Genomic DNA, 18714 nt, shown 5'->3' on the forward strand with positions numbered 1-18714 from the left:
GGTCTGCACTGGTGACTGGCACACTGGTCTGCACTGGTGACTGGCACACTGGTCTGCACTGGTGACTGGCACGCTGGTCTGCACTGGTGACTGGCACACTGGTCTGCACTGGTGACTGGCACCATGTTTGTCTCTTCATCCCACTTAAGTTCTGGGTAGAGCTAGGTAGCAGGCCAGTCCCTGGGCTCCATCACCAACACTGCAAGAAAAGAAGAGCTTCCCCCCCGTTATTTCTAGTTTATATTAATCTCTAAGATGAATTTTAAATTATTATAATTATTCTCTAAATTCTTTCAACTCATTTTGGATTGTTAAAAACTTCTTTTTTTTTTAATTAACAGCATAGTAATGTGGTGCTAAGGAGGTGGAGGCTGGAGGATCATGAGTCCAAGGCCACCCTCAGATACTGCACCCTCAGATACAAGAGACGTCTCAAAAAAGAAAGACATCCCAGTTATTGTCAGAACACAGTCCAAGAATGCAATCGTGAGTGCTTGTGAGAAAACTCCAAGAAAACAAGAGTCTTGTGGCCTCAGTTTCTTCAAAACACAGGATTGTTCTTGGAACGCTTTCACGCCCCTCCAGGTGGAGCAGACAGGAGTAAGATGACTTCAGCTGTTGTTACTCCTGTGCCTCTGTGGGAAAACATGTTTGTGCCACACGTGGCTGGTCCTTGTGACTGGACACTTGGCTCGGGTGACTCTTCTTAACCCTTAAAGTACAAATTGAAGTTGGCTGTTGCATGAGACGTTAGTTAGACCACCTCATTTTCAGGCCCTGCTCTCCCAGATTCATGCCTCCAGCTGGAGTGGTAAACAGTTCTGTCGTTCCATCTTACACACTTAGTCTGCCGGCCTCCTTCTGCTTGTGTGGACAGGATCTGGCCACTTTCCCTAGTTCTTTTGTTAATTTTCTTGTCAGTGGTGAAGATGACCTCAGGCATGCTAGGTGACCTCTCCTCTGCCCTCACCCTAGCCATTCCCATCCGTTGTGTAGACAGCCCTTCACACGTGCCTGTGACACTTCTCCTAGTCTTCTCTCTCTCTTTCTCTCTCTCTCTCTTCTTCCTTCCTTCCTTCCTTCCTTTCTTTCTTTCTTTCTTTCTTTCTTTCTTTCTTTCTTTCTTTCTTTCTTTCTTTCTTTCTTTCTTTTTTTCAGGCAGGGTTTCTCTGTGTAGTTCTTGCTGTCCTGGAACTCACTCTGTAGACCTGGCTGGTCTTGAACTCACAGATCGGCCTGCCTCTGCCTCCTGAGTGCTGTGATTAAAGGCATGGGCGACAACCACCCTGCTAGTCCCCTCTTTATACCGAACCAAGAGCTTGTATCCTCAGACTCTGGGGCACTCACAGGCCTGGTTCCTCTCTTGGCCCCTCTCCCTGCAGAACTTGCCTTGATCCCCAGGAAGCTATCCCTTCCCCTCCAGTACACAGGCCGATGCCTCCTCCCCAACCCCCACCCATGGCAGCCCCCTTCTCTCTTTAAGGGAGCCATGGACACTGCACCACCTTGTCAGAGTCTAAATGTTGTCTGTTGGCTTTTGGGTTCATTCCCCACCTCTGGCTTCTGGATGCTTGTGGAGAATGCAAGAGAAATAAAAACCCACACCCCAAACAGTGCTGCTCCCCTCCATCTGGCTCTCTCCAAAGATGTGTGGTTTTCTGCCAGGTGTGTCCATTGTCTGGGAAGCTCTCCTTACAGGGCTGAGGCCTTCAGCTTTGACGTCAGCCTGCTGCCCTTGATTTTGCCTTTTTAAGGCCCATGTAACCCAGGTTGGTCTCAAACTCAAGCAGCCTAGAATGACCTTGGACTTCTGCTCTTCCTGCCTCGACCCCCAGGTATCACAGGTGTGGCCCACCTCTGACGGCACCACTCGAGGCTGCTGGTCACGGGGTATGCTCGGACTGGCTCTGGAGCCCGGTGGCTCCTAACGTCCCTTTGTTGTCCTTACATATTAACTTTGTCTCTGGACGAGCAGAAGCCGTGCGTGACAAGGGTGGCTTCCGCCAGGCCCTATTTGTGACTCCTCCCCTCTAGGACATTTTTATGTGATCCCAGATATACAGCTCTGTATAGTTGCACAGCAAGGCAGGGTGTGGCGCACATGTCGTTATCTCCACCTGGCTCGCCTGTTCTGCGAATTGAGCTCCAGTCCTGTACCATCACCTCACCAGGCTGAAACATCCCACACGACACAGTTCAAAGATGCACGAGGATGGCACTCCTAATAAAACTGTTACGTTTCTGTGAGTGCGAAAACCTGTGTGAGCGGCCTCGCACCTGAGCCAAGCCGTCATGTAACACTGTTGGTGAGGGCATGGGCAGTGAGGTGCGGAGCTGTGTGCGCAGAACCAAGTGTACAGGGAAGTCTCACCAGGCCACATGGATGAGGCTGCCAGAAACACGTGGTTAGTTACTCAGGTGACTTATAATTAATTTTAGTTGTGTGATCAGAAGTCATTTTTTTCCCTTGGCCCCACATTTATTTATGTGACCCTCTGGTGGGGGACCATCTTCTCTTCTCCCAAGTCGTGTTGATTGCCAACTTTCTTATCTTCTTCCTTTTTCCTCTTCCTCCTTCCTCTTCCTCATCTTTCTGTTTCTTCTGAGGGTTTCTCTGAGTAGCCCTGGCTGTCCTGGAACTCACTCTGTAAACCAGGCTGGTCTCGAACACAGAGATCCGCCTGCCTCGACCTCCGAGTACAGTGGAGGCGTGCGCCACCACTGCCAGGCGTGATTGCCTACTCTCAAGGCACCGATTTGAACTGAATACCTTCTTAAAGATAATGTCACATTCTGTGGCACCAAGGTTTAGTATTCCCATGTGACTTTTGGTGGCGACACAGTTCGACTCTCTCCCCTTCAAAATTCATTCCCCTGGCTCCGCACAGGCCCGGCTCCTGAGTAGAAGCCATGCAGGCCGCCCCTGCGGCTCCTGGGCTGTCCACTAGAGGGCGGCGCTCGCTCACCCGTGGGGCTAGGGCCTGCCAAGTGTCACGGGCGGGGCAGGCTCTGCACAGCCTTTGCTGTAGTTCTTTGCTATGGGGTCTCCAGGTCCTGCAAGTCCAGGGACATCAGGCTGGGACAGTGGTCCTCACCGCCCCCCAGGGGAGAGGACCACCCCACCCAGGCCCTTCCTTGGCGTGCACTCTGAAGAATATAATCAGGTGCAGGATCATCGCGGCGGGAGGCCCAGAAAGATGCAAAGAAGTTGGCTAAAGTCAAGCAATTTCTTTTTGCTGTTCAAGCCCCCAACGTGAAGGCCCTCGAAGAGGTCTCTGCTTCCTTTCCTTCCTCCTGCCCTGCGCCGGGCGTCCCCAGCCACCCCCTTCCCCTTTCTGACCGAGGCCTTCGGGTGCCAAAGCATGCAGTTGTGTGGAGCTCACGAACAGAGCGGCAGGGACAACTCCTGTGGCGAGGTCTCCGTGCCAGCCCAGGAGTATGGTCTGGTAGGCTATACTTTCTGCTCCGTAATCCAAGGTGATCTTTGGGTCTAGCTGGGCTGAAGCAATTTTAAAATCTGGTCTCATACGGGGGCATCTTCCATCTGAGTGTCCAGTGAGAGAAGGCTGTAGCGGGCGAGCAGACTGTGGACAGTTCAAAACAGCCAAGAGCGATTCCCGCTGTCTCTCGATGCCTGATGAAAGTGTATTAGGCAAGTGTATTAGATGTGCAAGGATTGGCTGGTTGGCTTACTTATTTTGTGCGCAGAGGGTGGGCTGGGGAACGGCTCAGTCGAGACAGTGCTTGCTCTGCGAGCATGCCGACCTGAGTTCACATCCCAGCACCCGGTAAAAGCCAGAAAGTGAGAGTACACCAGTAACCCAGGGAGGCAGAGGCAGAATGCTCTGGGCTCACTGGCCAGCCGGTCTGTAGCTGGTTGGTGAGCTCCGGCTTCAATGTGACAGACACCCTGGCCTACTCAAAATGGACTGGAGAATAGTGGAGAAGGTCGTGAGGCCTGACCTCTGACCTCCACATGCATGCGTACATGGGCACTCGGACCTGCAAACACACGAGACCATCTGTATGCAGTTTTAGATCGTCAGCTAGAAATAATAGTAATTTAAAAAGAAAATAGGATGTCTGGACCGTGGGTCCCTGATTAGGGGCCTCTGTGGCACCGGAGTCCACCAGGTCTCTGGTCTTCCGGCTGTGTGGAGCTGTATGATGTAAATGACACCAAGGAAAGAGCCCCAGGGAGTTTTCACAGTCAGTGCCCAAGCAGCCTCCACAGGCAACAGGAACTTGTAGAACCACGATGGCTGCGATCTTGAATACAGAAAGCCTGTGCTGACATTTACAAGATAATGTTCAAACCCCTAGAGGCACCTGCCCTATGCCCATAGTGGCATTTTTCACAATAGCCAAAGGCACAAGCCTGGTGGATGGATCAACAAAATATGCCACAGAGTGAGGTGTGGTAGTACTCATCTTTGATCTAGCCTTCGGGAGCAGAGGCAGGCAGATCTCCATCAGTTCCAGGCCAGCCTGGTCTACAAAGTAAGTTCCAGATTAGCCAGGGCCACATAGAGAGACCCTGTCCCTCCCCCAAAAAATGTGTAGAAAACTTATAGTCATGTTAGTTAGGTTTTCAAGGTCATACAGAAATATATTTCAGATAGATAGGTAATCTTCAAACACTGCAAAGACCTATAGAATATGGCATTTGAAATGTTTTAAGAACTTAGACTTTTCTCTACAGGGAGACACATCTGCTCCTCGAAGCACCAATTACTTCAAAGAGGATGATGGGCACCGAAGAATCTCCATATGGAATTTGTTTTCTTTATGGCAAAAGCTAGACATGTATGTGGGCAAAGAAACTGCCCTTGCCTCAACTGCTGACAGTTACTGTCCACACTGGACCAGCAAGATGCCATAAAGGAGACTGCCGAACTTTGCCAAGACAAGGTAGGACAGTCCTTCAAAATTCCCTGCTTCACAGCAAAGTCTGTCAGATATGCTAGACCTGTAGGCCAGAGTTGGATGCCCCAATGTTACAGAGGAACCTAGAGTGACTGTACAGGCAGCCTGATGTCCCTGTCATTAGGTAACATTTTATTCTTCTCAGGTCTTTGATGGAGTTGAAGACTAAATAGTTACAGTTTTCCTTAGTTATAATAGAAAAATAAATTAGGTACAAAACTTTAGACGCACTAAGATAAGACAGATAATTAAGTATTTTCTCTAATTTTGCCAAATACAAATGGCTTACAACTGTCTGTAACTCCAGTCTTGGAGAATCTGATGCCCTCTTCTGACCTCCATGGGCACCAGAAACACAGGTGGCACACAGACATTCCTACAGGCAAAACAGCCACGCACGTTGTCTCAGGGTTTCTGTTGCTGTGAAGAGACACCATGACCACGGCAACTCTTACAAAGAAAACATTTAAGTGGGGTGGCTCACTTACAGTTCAGAGGTTCAGTCCATTATCATCATGGCAGGGAGCATGGTGGCATGCAGGCAGATGTGGTGCTGGAGCTGAGAGTGCTACATCTTGACTCAGAGGCAATAGTAAGTCAACTGACTGTCACACTGAGGGAAGCTTGAGAAAAAGAGACCTTCAAGCCCACGCCCACAGTGACATACTTCCTCCAACAAGGCCACACCTCCTAATAGTGCCACTTCCTTTAGGGGGCATTTTCTTTCAAACTACCACATAAGTAAAAAATATATATATTTTTTAATCTTAAAAAACAAAACAAAGCCAAGTGGTGGCGGCAGTGGCGGCGCAGCACGCCTTTAATCCCAGCACACTGGAGGCAGAGGCAGCCAGATCTCTGAGTTCGAGGCCAGCCTGGGTTACACAGAGAAACCCTGTCATGAAAAACCAAAACAACAAAAACAAAAACAAAAAGCCCAAAGCCTGAAAAACCCAGGCTTGGACCAGGAGTGTGATTTCCAAATCTGTGTGGATGCTTGTGAGGGCTGCAGGAGCTTCAGCTCAGCAGGGTGAGCAGGAGGACCTCTCTGAGTCCTTCACTATAGAACTGAATAAGCAGCTGGGTGTGCAGAGCAAGTTCCCAGAGAAAGAGGGTTAGTTAGTCTATGGATGAGACCTGTACACCAACCCAGACCCTGGTCATCCCCTGCACTGCTACCAAATTCTTTTTCTTTCTTTCTTTCTTTCTTTCTTTCTTTCTTTCTTTCTTTCTTTCTTTCTTTTCTTTTCTTTTCTTTCTTTTTTTGAGTCTGACTCTAATCCAGGCTGGCCTGAAACTCCTTGTCATCCTCCTGCCTCAGCCTCAAGTGTGGGTTAGTGGTTAGTCACCAGATTCAACACGAGTTTTGGAAGAACAAACCACCATTGATCCATTGTCCCCACCACAAAGGACTTCTACAGGCTCTCCATGGCTGCTGTGAAGGCTCATCTTCATGTCAACTTGACTGTTTACAATCACTATGGAAACACACCTGGTCTGTCTAGGGGGACATGTTTACAGTCACTATGGAAACACACCTGGTCTGTCTAGGCGGACATTTTCAGAAAGGTTAAACTGAGGAGAAAGACCACCTTGAATGTGGGCAGCACCTGGGATCCACAGCCTGGGCTCTGGACCTGAGTAATCAGGAGACACGGGGCAGAGCCCAGCATTGTCTGCTTCCTGACGGTGGTGCTGTGTGTTGAAACTTCACGCTAGGAACTGGGGTGGTGGCCTATGCCTGTGTTCTTAACACTCAGGAGGTAGAGACAGGAGGATCAGGAGCTCAAGGTCATCCTTGGCTACATACGGAGTTTGAGGCCAGTCTGAGCTACATAAAACTGTCTCAATAAAAGGGGGAGTGTCTTCCTTTGAACCCTCCCAACTCCTAGTTCTTTCTTACTTTTTCTGAACAATTCTACTTTTGCTCTGCTAAAACAAATGGGAGAAAGAGGGTGGGGAGAGAATATGTCTCACAGTACACTTGGCTGTGAGTTCAATGTCTGGGATAGCTCCCTTGTCTGCAGGGCATCTGTCCTAAGACCCCCAGGGGATGCCTGAAACTGTAGCATTGTGACCACTGGGTAGACGGTCTGAACCTTATGGACACATTATTTGGTGTCTTTTTTGGCTAAGCTAGGCATTTACCAGATATACGCACCTCGGCCCTCACTCTCACTAGAGGTGTGACAGCGAAACAAGCTGGTTTTGTTTTCCCTCAACGTTCACAGGACACTATTCTATTTTATTGTTTAAATTATATTTATTTTATCATTTTTTGGTGTGTGGCATCCCTGTGTGTGTGTGTGTGTGTGTGTGTGTGTGTGTGTGTACACATGAGTTGATGTCTGGTGTCTTCTTTTAGTGTTTTCTCACTGGAGCTCATCAGTGAGTGAAAAAGTGAAATAAAAGGAGGGGGAGGAAAGGGAGGAGGAGGAGGAGGAGGAGGAGGAGGAGGAGGAGGAGGAGGACATGAGTACTCCTAAGGTATGGGGAAGGTTTTTATTGTAGATATAAGGGAAAAAGCAGGCAGAGGGAGGAGTCCAGGCTGAACATGGCTGGCAGACTAAATCAGACCATGAGTGGAGCTGAGGGGTGGCAAGAAGCAAGAGAGGAGCCACCAACCAAGAGAGGCCAAGAGACTGGCATAGCCACAATGGGTGAGTTATGTCTGAGTTGTGGCTGGCGGCCACGCTGACATGTGTAGTGCTGCTGCCGGAGGCCGTGTGGATGGATGTCTGTGGTCCATGCGGCTTCTGGAAACCATGTGGAAGTCCATGCTCCTGCTGGCTGTTATGAGCAAGGAAGTGTGTGTTGCAGTGGTATCGATGACGCAGACCCACAGTTGAGAATGGGAGATGCTGAAGGCTTCTGTGACATCCCCTCTCTGTTGTGAAATATCAGCTTAAGATGTGTTGCATTCGTTTATGCTGCGGAACATTTGTTTAATGATGCAAAGATGTGTTGCATTCTTTTATGTTGCATTTGTTTAACTCTGTGAAACTGTGTTACTGTGCCTGTCTAAAACACCTGAATGGCCAATAGCTAGGCAGGAAAGAGGGAAAGGCAGGGCTGCCAGGCAGAGAAAATAAATGGGAGGAGAAATCTAGGCAGAAGGAAGGAGAAGAGTGAAGACTGAGAAAAGGAGAAGGAGAGGAGAATGCCAGGGGCCGGTCACCCAGCCACACAGCCAGCCACAGAGTAAGAAGGAAAGGAAGACATATAGAATACAGAGAGGTAAAAAGCCCAGAGGCAAAACATACTTAAAGAGAAATGGGATGATTTAAGTTAGAAAAGCTGGCTAGAAACAAGTCAGGCTAAGGCCAGGCATTCATATGCAAGAATAAGTCTGTGTATTTATGTGGGAGCTGTGTGGTAGGCCCCCAAAGATTAAAAAAAAATCAACCACACCCCCCAAAAAAGAAACAGTCTAGACAAGAAGCTGTTGAAGAGCGTCCTTGAAAGCTGTAATAACGATGCTCAAGTGTAGCTCTTCACAGTGATGGCCTCTGGCGGGGTGCGGGTGGGGAAGGACTCAATTTCTTTAAGGGCCGGCCACGGGGAGTTTGACCATGTTCCAGTGGATATATGGGCAACACAAATTGGACTTGGTGTATTTTCTCTTCTTTCTTTCTTTCTTTCTTTCTTTCTTTCTTTCTTTCTTTCTTTCTTTCTTTCTTTCTTTCTTTCTTTCTTTCTTTTTTCTTCTCTCTCCCTCCCTCCCTCCCTCCCTCCCTCCCTCCCTTCCTCCCTTCCTTCCTTTCTTTCTCTGTGTGTGTGTGGGACACACAAGGGTCGGAAGGTGGACCTGGGAGAAATGGGAATTGAGTGTGATCAGGATGCATTGTGTGAATTCCCAAATAATCAATAAAAGTATTATGTTGGAGAAAAAAATGGCTGAGTTACATAGGGGTCGGGTTGGGGAAGGGAAGCAGAAGCCCAGCCTCTGGGAGGGAGGGGTTTAGGGTGGGGGCGTGGTGAGAAGTTTTGGGAGGAGCCACAGGATCTGAGAGATGCTGGGAGTGCTGGGAGGAGATGCAGGTACTCAGTGATCCTGGGAGTACTGGCCAACATCTGCTTTGGTATGTTAATAGGCATCTGAGTTAGCTGTTTGCCCTGTGTTTTTGAGAACTAACTGTCAGTTTGCTAGCTGTAAATTAATTCTTATTTGATAACTGTTTTTGTTGTATATAGTTTTAATATGTTAAAGTTAAAACCTTTTTATTTTATTCAGACAAAAGGGGGAAATGTTGTAGACTGTTAGTTTACCATATGTTACATTTGTTTATGCTGTGGAGTATCTGTTTAATGATGCAAAGATGTGTTGCTTTTTTTTGTTTTGTTTTGTTTTGTTTTAGTTTTTCGAGACAGGTTTCTCTGTGTAGCTTTGTGCCTGTCCTGGATCTCACTCTGTAGACCAGGCTGGCCTCAAACTCACAGAGATCCACCTGGCTCTGCCTCCTGAGTGCTGGGATTAAAGGCGTGCACCACCACCGCCCGGCATGTTGCATTCTTTTATGTTGCATTTGTTTAACTCTGTGAAGCTGTGTTACTGTGCCTGTCTAAAACACCTGATGGTCGAATAAAGAGCTGAACGGCCAATAGCAAGGCAGAGAGAGAAATAGACAGGGCTGGCTGGCAGAGAAAATAAATAGGAGGAGAAATATGGGAGGAGTTTGAGGAAAGAAAGGAGAAGGAGAGGAGGACTCCAGGGGCCAGCCACCCAGCTACACAGCAACTGGGGCTGTTAAACTGATATCCTAGCCATCAAACATTGTCAGATCTGAGAAGGATAAATTTAATAAGTGAGACAGCTTTCCAGCTACCTAGGCAGCAATCCCAAGTCTCTCCACGGTCGTTGGAGGACAGAAGCCCCAAAGGCAGCACTTGTTCAGCTGATAGGCCCAGAAGATCTGACAGACTTTTTTTTCTGTGAAGTAGAAGTTTGGGGAGGTCATCCTTCCTGTCCTGGCAGAGAGGACGACCAATCTCTGTTGTTCTACTTATTCACAGTCTGGACAGGATCTCAGCTTTTCACTGCATGCCCAGCCTTGCCATAAGCTTCCGGGTGGAAGTTCTTTTGTGGCCATCTGTCTTCTTGGAGGAGATACAGGATGCTGCAAGGAGCTGACATGTCTCTCTATCATAAAAAGCTTTTATATTAAATGCCACATTCTCAGATCTCTACAGGTGTTTGAGGACTGGGGAACAAAATTTGTTAAATGTATATATATATATATATAACTTTGAGAGCATATATATATATATATATAAACTAAATCTGAATATACAGGTTTCCCAGTTGGTCACAGCCCAATGAAGTTAGCAAGGACAGGAAGGCCTGCGTTCTTAAGCCTGAATAGACCTTGAGTAAGGAGAGACATTTTTTAAGCTGTTGACAGTGATATCTGAATCTATTACACATTTTTAAGCTCCTGTAGCTGTAGTTCTGATCTTTGAATACAGCCAGATTATAATCCTGAATGATTTATATAGAAATAATTTCTTAAGGTCATACAACACCTCCTTGGTTCTGTATAAAGAAGGTCAAGTGTCCCATCCTATTTCAGGACCATTTTAATTAATAAATACCAATTGACAATATTTGGTCCAGTTTCCTGGTATATCAGTGGTCATTCAGTAGCCAATTTGTCCCCTATGTCAGGGTTTCCATCCTTAACCTATCCCTCTAGCCTGTCCTGGGAACAGGGAGCAAAGGACAACGTATTCTCCTCCATAGCTGCTTCAAGCTGAAATGAGGTGCAGGTGGTCAGGACTCTGGCTAGTTAAAGGTAAGGAGGGAACCCAGGTGGTAGGGTATTTATCAGAAGTATGTGGTCATCTGACCTAGAGCTTGGGAACAATTACATTTATTCAAAGAGGACGATTAGAGTTTAAAAGAAAATCCCTGAGTAGAAAAGCCACTTGAGACAAGCCTGCATGGCCCTCAGCCACATTATGGACAAGCAGCCACATGGTAGGGAAGGAGCTTTAGAGAAACTGGGGAAGGAAGCTCCAGAAAGACAGACTTAGGCTCGAAAGAGACAAAAAGGAAAATGTTGAGAGATAGCTGATCACATTGTGAACCCCAAGTTTGCATTTACACTAATTAAATAAAAATAACCTTGGGTCAGGAGGCTGAGGTAGCAATTGGTTGACAGGAAGTAATCATAGAGCATCAGAGGGCATCCAGGAGAGACAGAGAGACACAGGAAGTAGGAGGGAGGGGTTTGGAGTGGCATGGCTTTTTTGTTTGGCAGAGCAGAAAGGCGAGCTCTTCTCTCTAGCAAAGAGAGGTCAGCTAGTTGCTACTCAGCCTCTCTGAGCTGGCAGGTTTTCACCCCAGCCTTTGGACCTTGAGTCTTACTTATAAATAGAACCATAGAGGTTTAGTTAAAGCTACCTTTGGAGGCTGCGGCAGAGCAGGTGCCTGCGGGAACAGAATTCCCTCCAAGCTGCAGCCTGAGAGGCCAGGCTGCTACCAGAGAAGCAGGCCAGTAACTTCGGAGTCGCAGTTGCTGGCTGAAGTGGCAGTAGACTATGGCGCAGTCACTGCGCTGAAGATAAGACAACAGGAGAAGTTGCACCTTTGACTCAGAAGTGTGGATGGAGCCAACAGAACTTCAAGGTGGTTTAAAGACTGTGCTGGGGGTGTGGGTCATGAATTCTGGGAAGAAAAATTACAATCTTGTCTTATTCTAGGGATAATTATGCTGCCTGGCCTTTTTTTTAAATTAAGAAAAATTTTTCATTCATTTTATACACCAATTAAAGGTTCCCCTCTTGCCTCCTCCCACCCCCCAGCCTCCCCCCCAACCCACCCCCCATTCCCCCACACACAATAAGGCAAGGCCTCCCATGGGGAGGCACATGAATTTTGGATTTTTTTAAAATGCTGAATAGCATTTATTGAAGGAGGGAGGAGGTCTTAAATACAGGCTTACAGCACAATGGGAGAACCCCGGAGGGCAGAAGTTCGCTACTGATGTTTTGCAATCTTGCACCTAAGCTGTTAACGCCCATTATGGTCCATTATACAGGATACACAGACAAGGAACTTCCCTTAAGCATTCAGGAGAGTGGAACCCGCCAGGGAATTAGCATAGGGCGGATATCAAGGTCAAGGTCAGCAAGCAAGGCAACAGTTACCCAAAATGGGGGCCAGGACCCTACAGGTCCCCCTTTTACTAAAAAATGAGCTTCTGACTTAGGTTGCATGGGACGTCAGCAGGTCACCTTACCCATCATGGAGACGCCTGTCCAGGCCACACCGGCGCTCTGTCTTAGGTTGGTGAGCGCCCCCAGGCATTACCCATCTCTGAATACTCATTATCATACAGGCTCAATTGTGTATGAGCTGCAGAGTTAACTGCTGCCAAAGATCTCAAAGTGGCACTGGGCTTGCAATCTGTGTGTTTGACACAGAAAAGACCAACAGAAGTCCTAACCCACCCATAGCCAGTAGGCTAAAGGCAACTGAGCCATTCCCTTCCTTAATGAGCCTTACTGCAAATTGGAGTCTTTGTAAGATGGTATCCCAAAAGTAAATGGAACTTGAGTTTATAAATTTATAACTTTCAAAGCCAATCAAATGTATATAACTATTGAATTAAATTTATCATGCTCAATAGAATGAAAGATTAACTAACTGTGGTAGCTACTTTTGCTGCCAGGGTCTCCACTGTGCTAGCTGTAGTAAGCAATTATGAAATGGTAATCCCAGAAACAGTAGCAGCGGTGGCCACCACTGCTGTAACAGCAACAATGGCTGCCTGGCTTTTAAAACATTGCTTAAAGTAAGCCCCCCTTCCCAGGATTGGTCTCTGGGCCAGGTGCTTGGCAGCCAGATTAGATCAAGTCTTTTCAGTTTTTGTTGTGGTTTGTAGATTTTTAGCATCTTGGAGCATTAGGTCCCCACCCTGGCCTTCACTGCCGCTGTCTCTATCCTCACAGCTGGCCAACACAACGGCTGTCCCTTACAGCATCATGTTGCTTTCCTAGGTCTTGGTTCCGGGCAGGCTGAAAATATGGAGTGGAAAATTCCAGAAATGCACAGTCATGTTTTATTGATACTGTTCCAAACAATGTGTGTTAATCTCACCAGTCACGAATAAGACCACTACCACAATTTAAAGCCAAATTTGACACAAACTTTAATTAAATACTGGGCAGGGGGATGGACTCTGGCCAGGTATATCTCAGGTTTCCAGAAAATGGTCACAAGTCATGTTTTGCAGGGGCTCAAAAAGGCAAAACGATGGGGCCACCATATTTCCCATCAGATCCAATCAGGGGCAAACATATATCCTGATGTATTTCTGACCCATGTACCTCCTGTCCACATGTGATCAAGCATATCCAGGGTAGGTGGGCCAATAGGACAAACAGGAACATATTCTTAACTCTTAGCCTGCAGGGTGTATTTTCCTGTTTTGTTCTCACAGGTGGTCACGTCTCACAGTGGTCCTCTCCAGTCAGCCTCCACTGTGCAGCCACAAGTTAACAGACTTACTATGTGTTAGGTCCAAAGTGAGCCCCCAACAGTGGCCGTGCTGGTGACAATGGATGTAAACAGAAGGGCTGTGACTAGGTAAACAAACAGAAGCCTAAATTCTGCACTGCTCAGAACCTTGTAAGGTGGTTTTCTGTTTACCAGGGAAACAACTGCCTCCCTTACCCACCACAACAATCAGCTACCTCAGGCACAGCCATCCAAATGACTCCAAACAGCCTGCATTGCTCAAGGACCCTTGCTTTGTTTCACGTAAAATGTTTGCTGTTCTCTGCCCTTAGAGACAGGACACTGGACGCTTACATGGCCAGTGGAACCTCAGAGGGTTTCACTTAACAAAAAGGTGAAGGTTCCTAATGAAGTCTGGAGGGGGGCTAATACAGTACAGTTGCCAAGATCTGTGGTAAGAATTAATCTCCCCATCAGTACAAGCACCCGGGCCTCAATTAAGATCCCCAGCTCCCACACAGAAGCCAGGCACAGTGCCACAGATCTGTAATCATATCAAGGGGGAAGCAAGGACAGAGGATTCCAGTTGCTTCATGGACAGCTAGTGTTGGTGTTTGTTTGTTTGTTTTTTTCACTCTTTGGCTCTTTAGGGGACCCACCACCTGGCTCTGAAATAAATCACATGGAGTCTTATTCTTCCTTATGAATGCCTGGTCTTAGCTTGGCTTGTTTCTTGCCTGTTTTTCTTAAATTATCCCACCTACCTTTTGCCTTTCAATATATCCTTCTTTACTTCTTACACCATGGCTTGCTGTGTAGCTCTCCAATTACAGACAAGTATGCCTCATTCACAGACTTCATGGTACAGGATAGACTGGTTTCAGATATAGCTCCAGAGGTTCAAAGTTTTAATACTGATAAATGCAGCTTTGATAAACTGATAGACCACTGACTACAAAGAGTTCTTAAGAGTCCTTAAATGAATTTTTAACCCTTTTGCCTTGATGTGAATCCATTCCAGCTGTCTTACAGACACCTGCAGGTTCCTGGGGAAAGTTCTGCCATTGTAGAAATCTGGTGTGATGAAAACTTAACCGTCTCCAGAGCCCATTTCGACCTCACCCATTTTCGAGCATATTTTGCAGTTTCCCTCCTCATGCCTGGGCCAAGGGGCTGCCCAGATATGCCAGCCTCTGCACCAGCTGGCTCCAGCTCTGAGGATGCCAACTGGGATGGATGCACCCCCACCTGCAGAGAAGGGGCAGATGTGATGGCTCCTGCAATCCTAAAGAACATGTCATCCCTCAATTCACCGCTGGTACCACCTCTCCAGGCTCAGGCGCGCACCTGCCCAGCAACTGGAACCTGGTTTTCCAAGATGTCCTAATGAAGGGCGTATCTGCTCTTGTATCTCACTCATTCACCCTTGCCCACCAGGGCACTTCTCTGTTGCATTCTTTCTGGCAGTCTTATCACTTTTCCCATGGCTAGCCCCGGTCATAAGGCCAATGATAACAATCTATTTTTTTCTCCTAGGAACCTAAAGGAACAGACACCTGAGATCTCCGCAATGACACCCAACGATACTTCTTCACTCAAGCTTCCCACCGTGCGTGACTCCCGGCTTCCCCCTCCCCACTTTGCCCCTTGTCAGCTTGAAGCAGTCTCTAGAATTCAGTGCCCTTGTTACCCCACTCGCTATCCATAACTCACCTTTTTATAATAATCAAAACATCCCTTGGAAACCAATGTTAGTGTTCTGACCTGCCCCTTGGTGCTACCCTGTGTCCTGGTGTAAAAGCCTCGTTTTAAGGAAAAGCCCTCCCACCCCGTCTTCCTCTCTCTCTTCTGCTTCTCCTCCCATGAGGTATGCACCCTCAAACCCCCTCTCTCTCTTTCTTTCTCTCTCTCCTCTCCCTCTTCCCTATCTTTCTCTCCATCTCTCTATTATAATAAACAATATCCATGTGGATGCAGTGTCTGGGTCATGAATGACCGTCTGTCCCTGTCCCGCTACCATGCCTGTACGGTGTGGGTTGCCCACCAGCCTGCCGCTGCATCTGCTCAGCATGCCACCATGTTTCCCTGCACACATGGGATACCCTGGCCAGCTGGGGTCCCCTGTTTGCATATCTCATAACAGCCAGAGATAGATTTCCCTATTCCAGGGGCTTCTTAGTGGTCCTGCATGTTCCCTACTGCCCTAGATCCTTAGCTTTTTGGGGTGTATATTTTATTCTGAATGATATTTTTTTTTCCTTTTGTCAGCAACAGGTAAAAAGAAAGAAAGGGTGGACGGAAGGAAGGAAGGAAGGAAGGAAGGAAGGAAGGAAGGAAGGAAGATGGCTGACAGCCGTGATTGCTGGGAACAAGGAAAAGTTTCTGTGTGAAATGAGATTCTGAGGAACTTGCTTTCCATACAGTCTGTAAGGACAGGAGAGTGGTGTCTGCAGGTCTGGGGAGGCACAGAGACACATTGAGCTCATAGGGGGTGTGGGCAGCACAGGCAGGTTGAAAGCTTAGTGTGGAGTTCTGGGCTTCTCGTCATTTGGGGGGCCTGGCCACTACTCTATCCTGCTTCTGGGATTTAAGTTTCTGAACTGGGCACGATCTCAACCATTTTCCTCTGCTTCAGAGTTAAAATCTCCCTGGCCTTGACAAGCAGGAAGGGAGGCCACCTTTGTTAGGCTTGCAGGGAAAGGCCTGGGGGCTTGGGGAGGGCTGTTCTCACCTCCTCCGGGCAACAAACAGCCTCTGTCTACTGCTCGGCTGGCTTTCTGGGGAACACACACCACAGAAGCCATCCCTTCCTCCTACCTGCCTAAACACCCTCTCTGCTGGAAGTTTGCCCAACCTTCCTACAGGCTTAGTATTCCTGATCTAGTGGGATGCTCTCTGTAGCCCCAACTGGACATCAGGTTGGATCCATCATTCCTGCTTCTGGTTTCCATGGCTGTTACAGGTCAGGCTGTGTAACAAGGGCCTCCTTTGCAGTCAGACAGGTGGAACATGCGATTCTCAAAGGTGACTGGGATGCTGGCTGCCTGCTGTCCGCTTAGCACCTCAACACTGGCCTCAGGCTCACCAGTGTGGCTGGTAACAAACCCTCTGGGAACATGGGGCAGAGCGGGAAGGAGCACATGAAACAAGGCTGGCATTGAACTTGACAGAGATGGCGGCGATTAAGAAGGCCCCAGGAACAATGGGGGGAAAGCCAGAAGCAGGGGTGCAAGGGTGATCTGTAAGGGCTCCTGAGGCGGAGCTTTCCTGAAGGGAAAAAGAATAGCAAGAAAAACAAACTCCATTTCACAGGAGCAACAATGGAACAATCTCCTTCTCCTGCTCTCAAGTTTATTGGCCTCCTGAGGCTCTGTGCTTCCAAAGATTAGCCTTCCCTTGGGAAATTAGGAAGCAAATATTAGTTCTCCTCTCATGAGGTCATTCCTTGTAGGAGGCTTCCTCGGGAGGCCTGCGCTGCTGGGCTTGTGAAGCCCCATCCCGACCTTTTCAACCAAAGTCAGGGAAAGGCTTAGGAATTATCTCTGGATCCCAGGGAGACAAAACAGGAATGACCGCAAGCAGGGCTTCCTTCTGCAGCCTGGGGAACAGCTACTTCTGCCTGGCCTGAGTTCAGGGGGACCGTGTACCCCACCTGCTCCGACTGGCAATCAGGGAGGGCCACATCTGAAGGCAGCGGACTGCCAGCTGTGCCGGCAGACAGCCTTGATTTTTTTTTAAATCTCTGATTAGTCATTGTGTATAAAAAATGTTTTGAGTTAAAATAATATACAAGAATTTCCTTAGAAAAGATAACACACACCATCATTTTTGGACCCACTTAACACACTCGGCAAAAGGACATTTGGAACAGCATGACACACACGTCTTTGCTTCGAAGAAGGGTGGGGTCGGCTCATGTCATCACAATAGAGACGAATGTGCGGTTTATTAGCTTCTCAGCCACACACAGGTGAATGGCAGGCCACTGTTATTCAACTGTTTAATGCCAGTTTCTCATAAATCAAGGTGACGCCTGAGAAGCCCGGGTCTTTAAACCAAGCTGCCTTTTCCTATTTCGAATATAATCTGGGCTGTTGCCAAGGACTCCGGGAAACAGAGGGCTACAAGTGCCATTTCAACAAGGAACGCACCCATTTACGACCGGATGCAGAGCTCAGGGCTCAGGACCACTTGCCAACAGAGTTCCACACTCACATGACAGTGACATACTGCTGATGGGTTAGAAAGTGACCCACGTGCTTGTATGTGCAGAAAGAAGGCAGACTGGGGCGGGGGTGTGTTAGCTTCCAGGATGGCCATAACCCGGAGTGCAAGTGTGACAGAAGGCTGGTAGGAATGACACACATTTGCTTTCTTCCAGTTCCTCTTGTTGGAAGCCTGAGGCTGCTCCTGAGGTCTGGCTGATGGCATCTTTCCTCATGAGTATATCTTCACCTCCCATAAGCACGTTGGCTGCATTACTCACAACTGGTTGTATCACGATGCCCACCCTCAGAACTTATTTGTTTGAGATGGGGCCTATCTTGTGGCCCAGACTGGCCGTGGGGTTTTGATCCTTGTGCCTCAGCTTCCTGAGTGCTGGGAATATAGGCATATGCCACAATGAATGACTTTATTTTATCTTGTTGAGACAGGATATAACTCTGTAGGCTGGCCTTAAAAGTCTTTATTTCTATTTCTTTGTATTCTTTTTCAGGGATAGCGTCTCACGCGTAGCCCAGATAGCTTTGGATTGCCTCAACCTCCTGAGTGTTGGGGTTACAGGCATGAGCCACCATACCTGGCTAACACGTGATTCTTTATAACTGGGGCACTTGTGTAAAAACTGCCCTACTGGGAAGCTGGCACTTGAACATACAAATTAGAGTGGTGGGTGGCATGCAGGTAGCTGGTGGGGGGCTGTATTTGAGGTGGGAAACTTTCTGCTGACAGAGAAGGTCGGGGTAGGAGGGCAGCAGGGAGCTGGGGAAACAATAGAGGAGTTCGGTTCTCCTGCAGCTGAACCTTGGCCTTGGTTCAGGGCCTGATGCTCCTTTCTGGTGCATTGATCCCAGGTGTCCCTGGGGATGTAAGTAGTTACAGTGCCATCTTGGGGGACAGCCCAGCAATGGGCCTTCTTGGCACCCAGAGTGGAGGTTTGTGTGGAGCTGAGGGGAAAGGGGGAAGAAAAAAAATAGACCTGCCTATGTCTGGGCCTACTGTTTCCAGGTTCTTGGCATCTTATTCAAGAGTGAAATTAAGATACACACAGGTTGCAAAGTAGCAAGAATACTTTATCCAAAGCACAGCAGTAGCGCAGATTAGGA

General features: G+C 47.9%; 1 long non-coding RNA gene across 1 annotated transcript; it reads left to right on the top strand.

The window, feature by feature from the left end:
* Nucleotides 1-4704: 4704 nt before the first annotated feature.
* Nucleotides 4705-15359, top strand: LOC131922593 (uncharacterized). The gene is made up of 2 exons (XR_009382335.1): nucleotides 4705-4911; nucleotides 14924-15359. It is a non-coding gene; the product is annotated as an uncharacterized LOC131922593 (long non-coding RNA).
* Nucleotides 15360-18714: the final 3355 nt, after the last annotated feature.

This window comes from Peromyscus eremicus, chromosome 12 (assembly GCF_949786415.1).
Source record: "Peromyscus eremicus chromosome 12, PerEre_H2_v1, whole genome shotgun sequence".
Taxonomy (NCBI): Eukaryota; Metazoa; Chordata; class Mammalia; order Rodentia; family Cricetidae; genus Peromyscus; species Peromyscus eremicus.